This window comes from Pseudopipra pipra, chromosome 1, assembly GCF_036250125.1.
Source record: "Pseudopipra pipra isolate bDixPip1 chromosome 1, bDixPip1.hap1, whole genome shotgun sequence".
Taxonomy (NCBI): domain Eukaryota; kingdom Metazoa; phylum Chordata; class Aves; order Passeriformes; family Pipridae; genus Pseudopipra; species Pseudopipra pipra.
Genome location: NC_087549.1, coordinates 25,551,656 through 25,570,596, shown reverse-complemented (window position 1 = coordinate 25,570,596; position 18,941 = coordinate 25,551,656). Strand labels below are relative to the sequence as shown.

The 18,941-nt window shown below is 40.3% G+C and overlaps 1 long non-coding RNA gene across 1 annotated transcript in view; it reads right to left on the bottom strand.

Annotated features, from left to right (window-relative positions):
* Nucleotides 1-13,833, bottom strand: part of LOC135411545 (uncharacterized) — an 83,756-nt gene extending 69,923 nt beyond the window's left edge. The window contains exon 1 of the long non-coding RNA XR_010429202.1: nt 12,090-13,833. This is a non-coding gene — a long non-coding RNA (uncharacterized LOC135411545). The remainder of the gene's footprint in view (nt 1-12,089) is intronic.
* Nucleotides 13,834-18,941: the final 5,108 nt, after the last annotated feature.

Genomic DNA, 18,941 nt, shown 5'->3' with positions numbered 1-18,941 from the left:
CAAAAACTTCAAGTGTATTCAGAAAAGAAAAGAAACAGGAAACTTCAGGAATAGAATGCATCTGTTTCTGAAATTAGGGTTTCCTTAACATACTTTTATTCACTACTTTTATAAATGGAGGAATCTGTTAATCTGAATCCAGTTCCAACTGTTTTAGGGAGATGTGTGTATGTTAGGTGGTTTCATAGCAGTTAGAGTCAACAGTTTAAAGATGTCCAGAGTTTGTGAGCAGAAAGTATCTGTTCTTAGGAAATGGCATTGCTGCCCTGAGGACAAAACATTCATTGATATTCCAATCAGAAATCATCTGTTTAGAAATGAAAGTGTCATCCTGAGGTCCATTCACAGCTGGGCACCTATTATTGTGGTGCCAGGTAAGTAAACAAGATAAAATATGTCTAAATAAGTATTTTTGTAGGAATTGGACCAATATCACCTACTTATAGCATAGAAAGAAAAATAAAAAAAAATCACATGCACTGAAGAAAATAAACAGCAATGTGTCTTCTATTTCCCTTCCTAAAACTTGCCAGATTTTAGGAATTGTGTATGAACTTTTTTACCTTCCACATTTTTAGCCTCTCTCTTGTTTCTTTCCAGATCATTTTCATACTTTGAGTCAAACATAGGTAACAAACTGAACTTTAGGAATTCAGAAGTAGGTCTGTGGACTTGAAACTGGAATAATGGAAAAGGTCAGGCTCCCTGACTGCCACTATATGCTCAAGGCCAGTCAGTTCATACCTAACCGAACAGCCTGAGGCCAAGAATAACCTAAGTTTCTACCAGGACAACTCCAAAGTCTTCACATTCCTGGTTTTGGTAGAACTGCCAGCTTTCGGAGCACTGATTCTACAATACACATACTTTGGAAGAAACTACCACTCCCACCGTGCCAGCAGGACCTAACTGTGTTGCTGTTCTCAAGGGTATTGCCACCAGACTGCCATTTGTCCCAATAAAAGGAGAAGGAGAAGGAAGTAAAAGCCAACCAACAGAGTAGGTCTCTCCCCACAGATAGTTACCAAAGCAGCACTCAAAGGCAGGACCTCTGTTTTCTAACTTTTTTCACAATAATTGTTCCACGTAACCAGACCCCTTTCCTGTGGGTGATGGCTGCAGCACTGAAGACCATTACTGAGCTATAATACAGACCCACAGAAAGTTCTGCTAATTCAGGAAATATTTCTTTGAAAGAGAATACAGTATAAACACATATTTCTTTGTAGACCTGTTTGGATTTTTTAAGTGCCATGCTCAGTTGATGGACAGAGCATTTCTCCTTTCTGTTCCCACCCACAGCTGACAAGACCCAGCTCTTCTTCTACAACCTTAAACTGCTGCTCCTTAGGGCAAAGGGCTCTATGAAGATTTAGAGCAGGTAATTTACTGGTGCTTGTGACAGCACTTTCAATATTAGTTTTATTTGCCAAGATAGACACATCTTCACTGAAACATTATAAAACATGCAAAATCATCCAGTAACAACACAACATGGTCTGGAAAAGGCTCTGAAGGAGAGTTTCTTAGGCTGCAGTCTCTTACAGAGGCTCACAGACACCCACAGAGCTGGACTTCTGATCTTCTCTTTCTATTTGTCCCTTCTCCCATTGGTTTTTTTCCCACTGCTTTAGCTGTGACTACATGCCTCAAGATGCAGTCATCTTTCCATAGCTACATCCTTCAGTCTTGTCTTTTGGCCCAACAACACCTGTCCCCTCCCTTGAGTGCACTCCAAAGTCTTTCCTGCTACTCTCCCTAATTAGAGAGGTTCCTAAATTGGGATGATGGAAGTGGGTGGAACTGTCATGGTTTAACTCCAGCTGGCAACTAAGCACCACCCAGCCACTCACTCACCTTTCCCTAGTGGGATGGAGGAGAGAGCTGGAAGAGCAATAGTGAGAAAACTTGTTGGTTGAAGTAAAGACAGTTTAATAGGTAAAGCAAAATTTGTGCACACAAGTCAAGCAAAACAAGGAATTCATTCATCACTTCCCATCAGCAGGCAGGTGTTCAGCCATCTTCAGGAAAGCAAGGTTCCATCAGGTGTAATGGTGACTTGGGAAGGCAAAATACTGTGAACTCTGAATGTCCCCTCTTCTCCTTCCTCCAGTTTTATTGCTGAGCATGACATAATATGGTATGGGATATCTCTTTGGTCAGTGGGAGTCAGCTGTCCCAGATATGTCCCCCCCAACATCTTGTTCACCACCAGCACTTGCACTGCTTCTTCTAAGATTTGTCCTCCATTGGTCCAGGTGGTTCCTGCTATAGCAATTTCTGCAACATGCAACTCAAATGCTTTGAAGAGCTCCAGCATGACCTCCAGCACAGGCATTGATGCTTCAAGGTATGGATAAATCCATGTTGCAGCATGGTGCTTCGAGATGTTTCTTCATCAGCATGGAATTCATGGACTTATCCTTGGGTTGCAATCCCTTCAGAGGTACATCTACTGTGTCACAGACACAACCACATCCACAGGTGCTTCGAGATGTACCTGCTCTGGCATGGACTTATCCATGGCCTCAGATGTAGCCTCTATTGCAGTGAAAACCGGCGCAGGAGCCACAATATTTTAAGCTACATGGGGAAAGAAGCATGAAAACTATATACTACTATATAAGCAGTATGCTGCAGATACAATATTTCATCAATGTTATGTTCATTATACAACTCTAAAAAGAAAAATTCAATTCTGTTGAGACATGTCCAAGAAAACAAATAGGAGATTTTTTTCTATCCTTTTGTTTGCAAGTGTTGTCCCCATGACACTGGGACATTGTCCTCTTCCCCTTGTCTTCCTACGACACCAATTTCACTTAGTCCCAAACAGTCATGGGCAAGACTCTCATCCCAGATCTGTGAGAAATTCTGAGCAAAACTAGGAACAAGAACTTCATTGCTGTTCCTTAACAAAAGCAAAGCAGAAATAAAAAAGGTATTTGTTCTTTTTATGAGAGCTAGGACTTGCTGCGGAATGTAGGTCAATTTAATAGACATGCTAATTTGTGCTATTGGCTTCTCCAAGTGCTTTATTTGGTGCTTCTACCTTGCAAACATAGTGAGGCTGGACAGTCTAAATGTGCACTACAGCAGTTTCCTGCAGTTACTTTACCTGACACAGTCTTAGCAGTGTTATCATTTCATATTATCATTTCAATGTTTCATACTTCCTCTTCATACAGCTTCAATAACTTGGCAAATAATCATTGTGGATAATAAACCAGTTAGATCACCTATTTTATGCAAAAGGTAATAAGTGATTTTATATTTGCTATATTACAAGTTTTAGTTTTGGGGTTTTTTTTGAAAGGATCATTTTGGCATGTCAAATTGAAAACATTTTGATGGAAAGAGGAATGAAAAATTGCCTGTGAAGGACAGCTGAAGAATTAAAGTTCAACTTGTTAAAAATATATTCTGACAGACATTTTCTGGCTGCTAATACTGACGATTTAATAACAATACTCTCTGGGGACCTGTCAAAAGTGTTGATCAAAAGCAGGCAGGGAGGCTGGTGTGACCTGTCTTATCTTCCAGGCTCCTTAGCTCTCAGGATGGACAGCTTTTTGGTTACAAGCCTCACTGGGAAGGGAGCAGTCAAAACGGCTGACCAGCTGCCTGGCTTCCTGGGATCCTTCTCTGGCCAAGAGTGAGTTCCCTGATCAAAATATTTTTCAAAAATGTTGTTTGACATTAGTTCTCCTAAGGAAAAATTCTACTGACTTTCCATTCCATAGAATATTTATAATTAGCAAAGTTTCCTGTGTATCTAGTCACACACAGTTCCCCAGACCAGTAACATAATAAATTTATGGTTCAACCACTGAAGACTGGAAAACATATTATTTCCGGTACACTGTTTGTGACTCCCTTAATGGTTTAATCTGGCCATACTGCAGCTAGTAAGAATGTAAGCATTGGCTTTTAACAGGGTTTCAACTTTACTTCTTTCTGTAGCTAAAACACTAGCTTCATAGCATAGCTCTGGCCAAACACAGGTCACTGAAGAGACCAACTGTGTGAGACCTCCCAGTGATTCCCATGCCCAGCCAGTGCAATTTTTCTAATGACTTCATTAAATGTTGAGAATTTCACAAGAAAGAGGAGAAAAGTGGTTAAATGTCTGAAAAGATTTACATGGGAAAAGAAGGAAGCTCAAAATGCATACAGCTTAGCTAAGCAGTGACTCAGAAGGATCTGATTGCCATCCTCAAATATTTTGGAGAGGTTAAACACATGGGTGGGAAGGAACTACTCAGTATAACAAGGGAAAGGAAGCAGTATGATTGCAGACAATTTGGATTGAGCTGCAGGCATATCTTCTCAATAGTATGACTGGTTAAACTGTGGAACAATTTGCAAGTGAGACGGTGGTGGTCTCAGCATTTTGGCCATTTACTGCCAGATGGGGAATACACGTGGTGATGAATAATCCTATTGTAGAAGTAGATGGACTGGACATATTTTTAATGAGCTGTTTTTATTATGGTTTCAAGCTTCTGGGATGTCAGGATAAAAAAAAATAGAAGCAGATGAAAAAGTTAGAGGCAGGTACAGTCTTAACGTTATTTTTTACTTTAAGAAAGTAGTATCTCTATGTAACCAGAGTTATTGGTTGGGGCAACTCCCAGTATGAGGGCTGAACAGATTGAAACCAACCTTACCAAGAAGGACTTGGGATGGATGAGAGACTGGACATAAGCTGGCAATGTGTGCTTGCAGCCCAGAAAGCCCAACATGTTCTGGGCTGCATCAAAAGCAGCGTGGCCATCAGGGCAAGGGAGATGATTCTGGCCCTCTGCTATACTCTGGTGACACCGCAACTGAAGCATTGCCTCCATCTCTGGGGTCCCCAGCACAGAAAGGGCATCAAACTATTCAGAGGAGGGCCACCTCCTCCGTCGATTAGAGGGATGGAACCCCTCTTCTATAAGGAAAGCTAAGAGATCTGGGATTATTCAGCCTTGAAAAGAGAAGGCTTCAGGGTTACCTAATTTTGGACTTCTAGTACTTAGAGGGAGCCTACAAGAAAGATGGAGATGGACATTTTACAAGACCATATAGTGACAGGACAAGGGGGAATGGCTTCAAACTGAAAGAGAGTAGGTTTAGATTAGACATTAGGAAACAAATCTTTACTGTGAGGGTAGTGAGGCACTAGAACAGGTTGCCCAGAGAAGTTGTGATTGCCCCATCTCTGGAAGTAGAATCATAGAATCATAGAATATGCTGAGTTGGAAGGGACTCATAGGGATCGAGTCCAACTCCTGGCCCGGCACAGAACATCCCAAGAATCACACCATGGGCCTGAGAGTTGTCCAAACACTTGAACTCTGTCAGGCTTGGCCCTGACCATTTCCCTGGGGAGCCATTCCAGTGCTCAGCTACCCTCTAGGGGAAAAACCTTTCTCTGATATTCAACCTATACCTTCCCCCACTCAGTTTCATGCCATTTCCTCGAATCCTGTTACTGGTTACAAGAGGAAGAGATTGGTAACTGCCCCTGGTTCCCCTCATGGAGGGGGATGTTCAAGGCCAGGTTGGATAGAGCTCTGAGCAGTTTGTTCTAGTGAAAAGTGTCCCTGTCCACTGCAGGGAGGTTGGAACTGCAGGTCCCTTCCAACCCAGGTCATTCTACGATTCTATGATTTTCATTTTTTATTCTATGTTCTTTTTTAAATCACCTTATTATTTCACTCCTTCCAATCTAATATTTACTTAGTTTAATAGCACTGTATTAAAATGGAACTAATAGAAGCATAAACCATCTGCATCTATTCTTGTTTAAAACTAAATAATTTAAAACTAAATACCATTATACCAAAGTGATAATATTTAAATATGTTTAAAGAATTGTGTAGTTACAACAGCACTAAAAATACACGTATGCACATTTTCATCCTTTTCTGTACTTGGATAATGACAACATTAAAGACTTAAATTTATATAGCACTCTTCTGAAAGGAATTCAATTGCTGCACAAACTGGTTTCACAGACAACATACAAAAGACATCTCACTCATAAGTGTTAGGCAGTAGCTAAAGGCTGAAGAAAGCAAGAGCATTAGAACTCTGGGTTTATATGGCATGGAGAGAAAGATGTCTTCAGATGAAATAGCAACATCATGTAGGCCAGGTCTGAGCACATTTTTTACATCAGTATTGGTTTTTGCGACCACGAACAGCATGTTCATGGGTTCAAGGATGCCATGAACAGCATCATCATCTCAGTTTTGCAGGAAAAAATGAGACATTTTGAACTGTAGTGTGTGCTCTACTAAATAGAGAAAAGGGTAAGACAAAATGTGTATTCCCTAAAGAAAGAAAGGAAAATACTGGCCCATCTTAGGATTTGAAAATGTGTGTTTGAAAACGAATTTCAAATACTGGAATTAAACTGCTTAAAGACAGTTTTCTAGGATATGTAGTAATGCACAGCTTAGTAAAGGAAGCCATGCTTAGACAGAGGTATGATTTGTTACTCAGACAAGATACATGTCCTGACATATTTAAATTACATAAAAGTTGGTCTGAGTAATGCAAGCAGAAATAAAAATCACAATTGCATCAGGATTTCAAGTTTGTGAACCAACATGATCCATATGCTCTTTTTTAACTACCACACCTTTACCAGCCAGACATCAACACAAATCTAAGCCACAGCAGAAAATCAGAATGTCCATGAAGTGAGGACTAGATATTAAAAAAATTTAAATTTTATTCAGGCACTGACATCTCTCTCCAAAACTCTGGTGTCCTTAGTCATCAATTGCTTTCAAAAGCACCCATCCTTAAGTTTGGAAAATGTTTATAAGACAAAATGTGCTTACAGCTTAACATTTACATAAATGAGAGAAAATCAGGGCAGAAACATTGTATAATTCATGTATAATTGCAATTCACACTGTTGGATAAGTGCTTGGTTCTAAACAACAGAACAAAGATAGCTGAGACTAATAGAACAGGTTTCCTGGAATAAATAATCCCCCAGCAAAAGAGGGAAGGACATATACTCAGTCCTAGCCTTTTTGTCTCCGCAATCCTGGAGTACAGAGAAACACAAAAGAGGTCATGATAGAGAATGAGGACAGAGGTGCTGAAAAAAGCATTGAGCACCCCTACAAATGTGCAAAAACACAGTGACTGAGCAGTCAGGGGAGAGACAGCAGAGCAGAAATGAGGTGGAGGTGAAGTACAGCTCAATCAAGCTTCAGCTTATTGTCCAAAGAGGCACCTGCCATGGACAAAACAGCACCCAGGCAGATTGCTGGTGAGAGGAAAGTACAAAGTTAGCAGCCATTGTAAAGAGAGGGTTACAGTAATTAAACTGAGAGGGTGAAGGGTGAGACAAAGATTTTAGAAGCAAACTCAGAAAGATTGCAGCTACATTGGCCCAAATTCCAGGCTTCCCTCAACATAAAGGGACTTTAGTGTCATAGAATGGCTTGGGTTGGAAGGGACCTTAAAGATCATCTACTTCCAACCTCTCTGTCACGGACGTGGACACTTTCCTTTAGATTCAGTTGCTCAGAGTCCCATCCAACCTGGCCTTGAACACTTGCAAGGATAGGACAGTCACAACTTCTCTGGGCAACCTGTCCCAGTGCCTCACCACCCTTCAGTAAACAATTTCTTCCTATTTAGTCTAAACCTAATCTCTTTCAGTTTAAAGCCATTACCCCTCACCCCTGTTAAAAGTCTCCCTCTACAGTTTTCTCGTAAGCCCCCTTTTGGAACTGGAGGCTGCTATATGTTCCCTCTGGAGCCTTCTCCTCTCTAGGCTGAATAGCCCCAGCTCTCTCAGCCTGTCTTCATAGGAGAGATTCTCCAGGCCTCAGAGAATTTTTGTGGCCTACCAGCTCCAACAGGTCCATGTCCTTATGTTGGGTGCCCCAGAGCCAGATGCATCCAGGTGGGATCTCACAAGAGCAGAGGGGCAGAACCTCAACCCTCGAACTGCTGGCCGTGCTTCTTTTGATGCATCCCAGAATACAGTTGGCTTTCTGGGATATGAGTGCTCATTGCCAGGTTATGTTGACTTCACTTTTTGTAGTATGGGTTTAAAAAGCAAAAACTCTTTATATTTTGCTAGCCACACTGCTCTCCCCAGTGGAGCCCTTGAACATGAATTTCTGAGTGCTGGATCCATCAGTCCCTGCATGGTTGCCTCCTAATGCAGGGAAACTCTCGTTAGGGAAAAAATTTACAACCTCTAGTTATTAGCAGAACTGATTTGGAATAGTCTATTTACTTATTTTGTGCCTTGCCCACAGCTCAGGCTCTCCCTGTGATGTCTCCTCAGCAGTAGCCCCAGCACATTGTTGCCCATGTCAGGCAGCAGCCACTCCGTGAGGATCTGACTGAGAGTGAACCAGTGTCCAACAGGCTTGGCTTTCTAAAGGACTATGATACATCTATGTCTGGAGCATCACTTAAATGTAAGGCTTTTGACATTTTAACATTTCAAAAGATCAGATCTAGTGATGTTGTAGAAAAGTGGAGAAAGAAAAGCTGAAGTTTGCCAAATAAAACCACAAAATAGCAGAAAAGAAGAGCATCAACATATTGGCTAAAATCCTAGTCTCTTGACTAAGAATTGAACTCTACTTCAATAACTCCAGAGTGCATTTGGCCCACTGGATACATAGTGGTCTACACTCTGGCTCTTGTATTTCTACCATGTACTGGTAGAAAGGAGCCTGTATAGCTTTCCACCTACTCCTCTTGAGGGAAAGGTGTCTTATTGTAGCAGGAGAAACATGCAATAGGACCTCTCACCAACAAAAGCCAAAGATGACTGTTACCCTCTGAGATCTCATACTTTGCAATCAACCAAATGCAAAAAAGGTTGAAAGCCCTCAGCCACGAAAAGAAAGAGAAGAAACTTATCTGACGGATGCCTTTGTTGCACATATCTTTTCATTTTAGACCTCCTTTAATCCAATATAGCATCCTATAAAATATATCTTCATTCTACTGTCTCTTTTAAAGGCAAGTCTCTTGATGATTTTTTGTTTTCAATTTCTGCTCAATTGGACTGTATCATCTTTTTTCTCTTCCAATTTTCTCTCCTCCTCAGGCTTTCAAGCTCACATTTCCTTTACTCTATCTATACTCTTTTCTTTCACCTACCCAATGTCTCAAATTGTCTCTTTGAAACAAAGACAGCAATTGAGTCTTTTCAAGTCCTCAGGTCTATAAAATCTGTACATATTCAGTCTCTGACCCTGGGTGCCTTTTGCATTATTATTCACTTTGCAAAAGATTTAAAGATGTATAAAAATTAGTTTTAATGGTAAATATTAGTGTATTCTTTGTGGAAGGTCTAAAGCAAAACAATATCTGAATGGTAAGAATGCTGAGAAACATTATAGAATTATCTTTGAGAGCAGTCCTGCAGAGAAGAACTTTCAGATATTGCTGGATGAGAAATTAGACCTAAATTAGTAATCTGTGATTGCAAGCCAGAAAGCAAGTCATAGCCTGGGCTGCATCAAAAGAAGCAGTGGTTTGCCCCCTCTACTCCACTCTCATGAGACCTCATTCTGTGATTCCATGATTCTAAGATATATATTGACAGTAGAGTGAATACTATTAAATATATTAAAGAATACGATTTCTAGTACTTCCTTTCTTAAATGGAGTAGCTGTCTTGTCTTAAAAAGTACAGCTTAGCCCCTTTTGGGGAGTCTCACAAAGAGATTTATGGAAGATGCCTGTGAGAAAATGTGGACCTTTAGTGGTCACATTTATATAGTAACAACAGTATAGAGTATAAGCATCTCCACTGTTTGTAGGCTATGTCCCCATTTATCAGCTCTGATTTATACAGACATTTAGGGATTCCTGGCTAATACCAGTTTCAAATTCTTGGGTCAGCTGTTACATGATTTTGACCTAGTTTTCCATCTGAATTCCTATATTGTTACAAATAAGTCAGGAAGTGGCCACTCTAGGGCTTTTCTTTCAGTTGGGAGAACCAAAGTGGCAATCAGAAAGTAGTAGAACACAAGTAACAAAACAAAAAAAAAATGAAAAACACCCAAACAAAACCCAAAACATACAAAAAACCAACCAACCAACCAAACAACAAAATTTTCTTAATTTCTTACTGACTCTCAGAAGAACAATCAAATTTCTGGAATGATAATTTAGCTAAAGACCCTGCAACTGCATCCTCCTCCTTTTTTATATGCTATACTAAGTAAATCACACGCAGAGTATAATATTATAGTCAGACTTCCATTGTATTAAAAGTTTAGAAGCATGGCTCATTTTTGTATAATAAATGCATCAGAAGAGCCACTCGTTACAGATGGGTATGCCCTGCTATAGTAAGTCAACCTTTGGGTAGGCCATGCTTCCTAAGTTTCAATGTGTATTGTGACTACAGCTCAGGAGGTACATTAGCAGTGTCTCTCCTCACAGACTCATGAAAAATGTTTTGTTTTTTTTTTTTCTTATCTGAAGTATAACAGGCATTAGCAGTCAAATAGATTCTTTGAATTTAATTAACTGAAATCCCTACAGTAACGGAGAAAAACTTCCAGTTGACCCAACATAAGAACAGCTTTCTTCATGAGCATTTTGAGATAAAGCCTTGGTGTTTATGCAAATTACTATGTGAATAACAAAAATGTTTTATGCATATATATGATGGTAATCACAAACTTCAAAACAAAACCTCAAAACAACTCTGTTTTTAAGGCTGTTACAGTTTTTTTTGAATACACAGAGTTGAAGATTTCCATTAAAAAGCAAGATGCATCATTTCCCTCCAGCCATTCTGCACACACTGGCTGAGGGTTTCTCATTTGTTTGTCTCTTCTGTTAGAGTTAGACCCAAAATCATAACATTTTAATGTCAAAATCAATATTCAGAAAATGTGTGGTTTTGCCAAAATAATGTTAACATGACAATGTGGGAAAGAATAATCTGTCTGCATAAATGTTTGGCATAACAGTCCTACATGGTAAAGGCTAGTGCAGCTGGGCAAAGAGAGACAGAGGATAGGATATAAGCAAAATCTTCCTTTTTTCCCCTCTCAAACTGAATATGGACCAAAGCATTTTGAATATACTGAGATATGTAGAATTTTTTAGGTTTTTAAAAGATTAGAATCAGCAGTATCAGGTGATGAGGGGCAATTCTTACATGATTTCCAGTCATTTCAAGTGAAAACACTAGAAATGTGAGGTTTGCAGCAATCTGAGATTACAAGATGTTTCAATATCACAAAGTGTCTGAATTTTCCACAGTCAAAAGTTTTTAAGCTTGTTTAAAACTTTTTCCCCCTGCATTGGGGAATGTATCCTGTATAACTGAATCCTTCCTTGCTAACTTCAGCTTCTGCAGAGTGAGATCTCAGTCCTGAAACATTATCACAAGAAGAAAAGCAGAGAAACACCAGGATTTCACGGAAGAACCTGCCACTGTTTTTGGCCCAAGTCATAGTTAAGTGGTGTTCTTCCTTGACTTTATGCTGTGATAATAGAGTATCTGGATTATTTCCCTGACAGATAGATGTGTGAATGGAGTAAAACCAAACATCAGAAAACCAAACATCATAATATAAAGATTTTCACCAAATTCTTGGGCTGTTTTAAGAACTAATTTCTGAAAGTAATTTGCCACTCTCTGAATACTCAGAAACACCAAAGACTTAGCGTATTAATTTCTTCATGGTTATTTCAAAATTATCAAAACCGGTCCAGATTTTGTTAGTTGTTTTCATGTTACACAACCACTGAATGTTCAAGGTTGGAAAGGATCACAGTACATCATCTGATCCAACCTTCCTGCTCAAACAGGATCCTTACAGCTACTCAAGACTGTGTTCAGATGGCTTTTGAATTGTGTCCAGGAAAGGAGCCTCCCAGAACCTCTCTGGGAAGGCTGTGCCAGTGCTCAGTCACCCTCACAGTACAGAAATTCTTCCGCTTGTACTCTGTAAGAAACGTACACCTCTTTCAGTGAGGGTGTAACTAAGATAAACCTGTTGCCTTTTGACTGACATTTGGCTCAAAGACTTTTTGGATGCCTAAGACAGTTTCAGCAGGAGCAAATGAAAAATACTTCTCACCACTATCTGCAGCTCCTCTTCACTGATGAGGAACTCAGGCTCTTTGGTTTCGTGTGAAGAAGCAAAGGTCTGCTGCAGTATAATAAGGATAAGGCTTCCTGGAAAGAAGGACCTGCAAAAAGAGAAACCCTAACAGAAACAGAAAAACAAACAAACCCCACACCACCTAAAAAAAACCAACAGAAACAAACAACAACCCAAACCCAAACAAAGAAACAAAAGAAACAACCACGTCAACAGAAAACTAATATTCTGTGATTTCCATTGAAAGGTTTGTGACAAGAACTCCTTGTGCCATGTTAACTGTTTTTTTTCAATCAAATAGAATGTCAGACCTGTACCATGCAGCTTATTTTAAGACTACCTAAAAAATAAAATAAAAAAAAATAGGCAACATCACTTGCACCTCCAAATGCAAAATGAAAAATATTTTTCTCTGCAAAACATATTTAGACTACATTTCAAACTAGTTGCTATGACTACCACAGCATGCTTGAGGATATTTGCTTTAACATGTCATCATCCTGCCATCGTGTGGCAACTCGCGGTACTGCTCACAAAGCCTGTATTTAATATCGAAATTATGGCTCAGTTTTAAAACTTGGACATTCTATCACTATAAAAATGTATGTTGCCATAAAAACATCAGTTTTCAAGCACGTGGAATTATTAAATTGCTATGATGCTGAATAAGAATGATTAATGCATTTATAAAAATGTTGTACAATGATTTTTTGCTTCCTTTACTTGGGAGCCAATGTTCTATGATATAAAACAGTTGGGAGACCAACAGCTAAATTGATGACATTGGTAACAATAACACTTTACTTGAAGAAAAATAAGCAATTACAATCTTGTATTTTTCCTCCTTTATCCCAGTCTCATTCAATTCTAGACTGTGCAGAAAGTTGTTCATCTTGCACCCCACTGCTATAATAAATCAGCTGTTCTAATCAGGTATGCTGCATCAGACTACCCAGCCTTAGCAGCCTACATGTAGTACAAGACAGGAAGAGGAGGGAAATCTGCTTTTCGTTCTGCTTAGGCTAGAGAAGCCAAAATCTTCTTCTGTGTCTGGGTGCATACTCAGGCAGCTCCCAGCATGGTGGGCATGCACCAGCCTCTCCCTCCTCTACAACAGGGAGATATCCAAGCACATACCCTTAAATCCCCGTAAGTAAGCACAGACAACAATGGGGTTTTCCCCTTTTGTACTGAACAGTCATGCAACTACATCTGTTTGGAGTAACAGCCCCTCAGATTCTATTCCAGCCTTGAAGTTGAAAACTTTCAAGCCACATAAATAAGTAGCAACCTCTTTTCTCATCCACTTCTTTAGTGCTAGACTATGTTGAGTTTGCATCATGCTCCTAACTGCCCTTGCTGACAGATACCGGCTTGCCATCTAAATGCCAGCTGACCAACATGAAAGTGAATTTATACAGAACTGATCTGTACTCCTGAGAGTGCTGGTTTGGGCTAAGATAGAGTTAGTTTTATTCACAGTTGCAAGTAGGGTGCTATGTTTTGGATTTGTGGTGAAAACAGAGATGACAATGCAAAGATATTTTTGTCATTGCTGAGCATTCCTTACACAGCAGCAAGGCCTGTTCTGCTTCTCACACCACCCAAGCAGTGGGGAGGCTGGGAGTGCACAAAGAGTTGGGAGGGGGTACACCTGGGACAGCCGACTCCAAAGGATGGCCACATGGCATCATGCTCAGCATATAAAGCTGAGAGAAGAAGAAGGCAGAGGGGATGTTCAGAGTGATGTTATTTAGCTTTCCAACTCCCCATTTTGTGCAATGGACTCCTGCTTTCCTGGAGGCAGCTGAATGCCTGCCTGCCTATGAGAAGAGGAGAATGAATTTCTTATTTTGTTTTCTGTATGTGGCTTTTACTTTCCCTGTTAGACTGCCTCTGTCTCAACCCGCAAGTTTTCTCACTTTTACTCTTGGGAAATGAGTGGGGTTAAACCACGACCCTGAGCCACAAAACAAACAAAAAAACCCACAAAACCAAACACAAACAAACAAACAAACAAAACCAACAACACAGAAAAAAAAGGCTCAGGACCCCCAGGAAGAAAGCATTCACAGCTTTCCTAAAACCTTAAACTCGTAAGGTGTGATTGAAAATAAATCACTGAAACTCTCTAGCTTGCTGTTACAGATGAAACAAAACATTCCCTAAGAAGTTATTTAAAATTACCACAAAGCATATGAACTATCCCTGCTCCAGCTGAGGCAGGTTATAACTGTTAAGCATCCATGCATAACTTTATCCAGTAGATAACTCAGAAATGGGAAGTTATGTTGACCCCAGAGCAGAGCAACTCAATACTATCTGGCCTGATAAAATGTTTTGCATTTGTTGCTATCATTGCCCACATTTAGGTCCTTTCAATGGCAGCCAGCCACTGGCAGGTTCAGTACAAATTTTTCTCACCAACAGCAGTTCTGTTTCTTCGCTAAGCCTTCTACCATTTTCCCCTTATGATCAGAAATGAGTCAAAGCTGTCAGAGGTAATCAGAGACCCTAGCTCTCCCCCTTTCTTCGAGAACTGATGGATCTTGATGTTTCTTCTCTAAAGCCAAAGATCTAATCCTGTAAAGAGTTACTCACACGAAGAGTCCCATTAACTGCAGTGGAAGTAATTTCTACAGGTTTGCAGAATGCCCTCCTTCTGCTATGCACATGCTGCAGCTATTACTCAGCTGCCCAAGCTGATGAGAAATGGATGTAATTAGACTTCCAGGGCAAAAGTCCAACAAATTCACAAGGGTGATAGCTGCATATCTCCACTTCAAGGTCTAACAATTCACTCTTCAAAACCATTTTAGCCATTTTATCTACTTATATTTTACTTCAAACAAAGCCAGAGCCTGTATTAAGGACTATTCTTCTGGATCCAGGCTAACAGGAGCTGGCAGGCCAGTTTAACCCTCTTGTTTAATTTGTAGCAGTGGAGATACTTAAATCTCCTAATCTTGGAATAGTATCAAGCACATGTAATTATCTCAGCATTGCTTCCTGCCACAGGTTATGCATTTGGATGCTGCAAATTTTCCTCCCACATCCCGATGCACATTTTGCACAGGAGCTGTTCTGTGATGAATGTTTCCACTGCCTTGCAGCACAGGAGGGCTCTGTCCTACCTTGGGCCATTACATTTAAACAATAAAAAAAAAATAATGATAAGGTTTCCTGCATTTGTACTGTATCATAGAATAATTTGATACAATGACAAGGGCATAATAGGATTTTTATGGGACAGAGGAAAAAAGGCAACCTTGCACTCACATCTGATCCACTCCACAGACCTGTGTTGCTCACTGGGCAAGCCCAGGGCAGGTGAGTGACCACCTCCTCTCTATAGCAGTGTATTTGGGTCCAATTATGTAAAAAATCTGTGCTGAACAGAAACGACTCAATGGACTGTTACACAGCCAGTCAGCTTTGTTCACTGACATTAGTTACACCAATAAATCTGAGTCATGACTTGATTATAGTGCTGATAAGGTGGGTGGTAAAGAAAACACTGTTACAGGCTTGAAAAATAGGGCTGGTAGAGCTCTCAGAGGTCATCTAGACTAGTCTCCTCCTCCGCACAAAGCATGAACCGTTACATGAATATAGTTTTCGGATATCATTCACTTTACCAATTGTTTGTTAAGCTTGTTCTCAAAAACCTTACTAGTGATAGGGACTATGCATTATCCCAGAGAAATCTATTTAGTGTTTCCCTGTTCTTACTTTCTTACCTTCAGGAATTTTTTTTGTTTTGTGTGAAGAGTCTCTGCAGCCTTGTGTTGTTCATCTCTTCTCTGTGTTCTGCTTTGGTATCTAATTCATAAAATGTATCGTGTTGCTCTTCATCTGAAAGCATTTCATGGGTACATTTCTATTCTCAGCAATTCTGGATCAAATTCATTGCATTTGGCAGAATGGCTCTCACATTGCCTCTGAGTGAACCCATTGCACTGTGCAGTGCCTTATTGTTGGAGCACAGATCATATGTTGTTTCCTTCTTTGATCTTTAGAACTAATATTGCCCAAAAGTCTACCTTAAGCATTCATATGTACATTTTCTGATGTGCACTCATGTCCGAAAAGTCATGATACTGAAGAATATGCATCTGCAAATACCTGTTTGCTTGTCCACAGTGGGAGGTATGAAATTTCCTCCATAGATGTGCAAATAAACTTTGCAAGCTGCAGGCTGAGTGGGTCTCTAAACTTTTTATCACACGCTGTATCATTTGTGCATTGATGCGAAACCCTTTTACAAGCCAATGAGCAGCTCACTTCACCAGTCATGTATGTCACAAGGTGTCTGGCACTTCACAAAGTGCTTGTGCACACTGTGCAGAGGGGTCCTAGGTCTAATCTGAAGCATTGGACCATGCAGTTTATCTGTTCAGCCCAGCCCCTATCTCTGTATTGAGGTGATTCAACAAACTTCCTTCAAGATATCAGCTGGCCCCGGAAAAACGGCCTTAACTTATTCAGCAGAATTCCTTCTTCCTTTCTGAAACTACCCATACAACTCAAGTAAAAGAAAAAGCTACATATCTGGACACATGGCACTAACCCTGTCGTCAAACAGATCCACAGCCAATCCAGTCAACAAAAGCCACTCACAAACACTCTGATTTACAGCCAGTGTTCTGGACTGAGCGCAGACTGGCTTTAGGCCAAGGCATGGTAGAATATCCATCCTCAACTGTGGCCTTCTCTGAGAGCATTTAGTACTGCTGACTGTATAGTATTATTGACCAAGAGAGGAGCAAGAGACTCAGGAAATTCTTTAAAACGCATTCAGTGTAGGAATGGATGGAGTTGAAGCCTTCCTGAAAGAGGTCCTGGGCCTTTTTGGAGAAAATACACACTTGAAAAGATAGTGTAAAGTTTCCACCCTACCATCCAGGAATATGTTTTCTGTCAGGTTTCCAAAGCAAGAACAGCTAATCCTCTGCATCAGTAGATGCTGACCCAGCCTTAACCCCTGCCTTCAGCACTTATTGTCTGAAACTGCAACAGCTCACTATTACTGAACAAGAACATTTTTAACTTTGTATCTCCAAGGACACTCCCAAACATTCAGAATGGTGTAGATTTGCATCTCCGTGGCATTTGGTGGTCGGGACTCTGGTATAGGATCCTGCACAGTTCCCAACATGCTAACATGCTGTGCAATCACTCTGAAACTGGCTGTTGATAAAGGGATGAAACATATTGAGGAACAGAACTTTCTTACAACTAACACCAAAAAAAAACCAAACAAAAAATCACCAAAACCCAAACCCAAACCCAAACAAGAAAAAAACCCAAACCACCCCAAAACAAAACAAAACAAACAAACAAACAAATTAGTCTGGAAGCTTTGGGGAGCAATAAAAATGTCTACAGCTTTGACTTTTCTCTTAACCTCTGCTAAAGAATTGGAAAAGAATTTCCCATAGGCATGATTCATGATTGAGAAAACAGTTTGAAAAGAAATTTTGTTTCCATTTTGCTGGAAATTTTCGAATACCTGTCAGGAAATTAGTCTCAGCTCAGTAGCTTCAGTCAACTGCTTCAACCCCTATCGTTCAAGCCCTCCTGCTCAGCCTAGAAGCAATATAAGCATCTTTTGTTTTATCTGTGCCAACACATCCTTATGGCTGGAACTACAGAATACTGCCAAATTTCAACCAAATTAAAACCACTCAGATATCTGGATTTTTATTTGACTGATAACACAGAAGAAAAGTCTCATGAAAATTCAGAATTTAAGATTAAATGTGAGGCAATTATTTCACATGCAATTAGTGCTGTCTGGAATACACATGTAGCTTTTGTTGTTTTTGAAGGTCACAGATTATCTTTGTTGCATTTATCCTTTACTCCAGAGATATGCCATTCTGTGAGATAATATACATAAACTTTATTTAATCAGCTGCACAACTTCCTCTGTAGCTAAAATTCCTCTGAGAAAAACAAAAAAACAAACAAAACCAACACAAAATTGCCTTAGTTCTGTAGTAAATCACCAACACTTCTCAGTAAATTGATCAAGGAACAAAAAACATTTTACCTTTGTGGATGAAAATACCAAAATTTTGAGACTGGCATCATTCTGTGCTTCTCTGCAACTGCTTGAACAATGGTACCCCCACTCTCTAACCTGCTGTCTAACTCTTATTTGATTTTCTGCTGGCTCTGTGCTATTTTCCCCCCTATATTAATAGGAAGTTTAAGGTCTTTGTTTTTGGAATCAGATTAAATATCATTTTGTTGGCACTCTTGCATGAGGCTGATGCATGCTGACTGCTACTATTTGTTATTTTAATCCTCACAGTAGTTTACATTGCTTTTGTTTGTGTGATGGCTTGACCCTGTCTGGATGCCAGGTGCCCACCAAAGACACTCTATCCCTTCCCTGGCTGGAAGCTGTGGGTCCTGGTCAATGGTAAGCTGAATATGAGTCAGCAGTGCCCTGGCAGCCAGGAGGGCCAACTGTGTCCTGGGGGGCATCAGGCAAAGCATCACCAGCAGGTTAAGGGAGGGGATTGTCCTGCTCTGCTCTGCATTGGTGCAGCCTCACCTGGAATATTGTGTGGAGTTTGGGGCACCACAATATAAGAAAAATATTGAGGCATTAGGGAGTGTCCAAAGGAGGGCAACAAAGATGGTGAAGGGCCTTGAGGGGAAGCTGTATGAGGAGTGTCTGAGGTCGCTTGGTCTGTTTAGCCTGGAGGAGACTGAGGAGAGACCTCATCGCAGTCTACAACTTCCTCGTGAGGAGAAGAGGAGGGGCAGGCACTGATCTCTTCTCTGTGGTGACCAATGACAAGACCGAGGGAATGG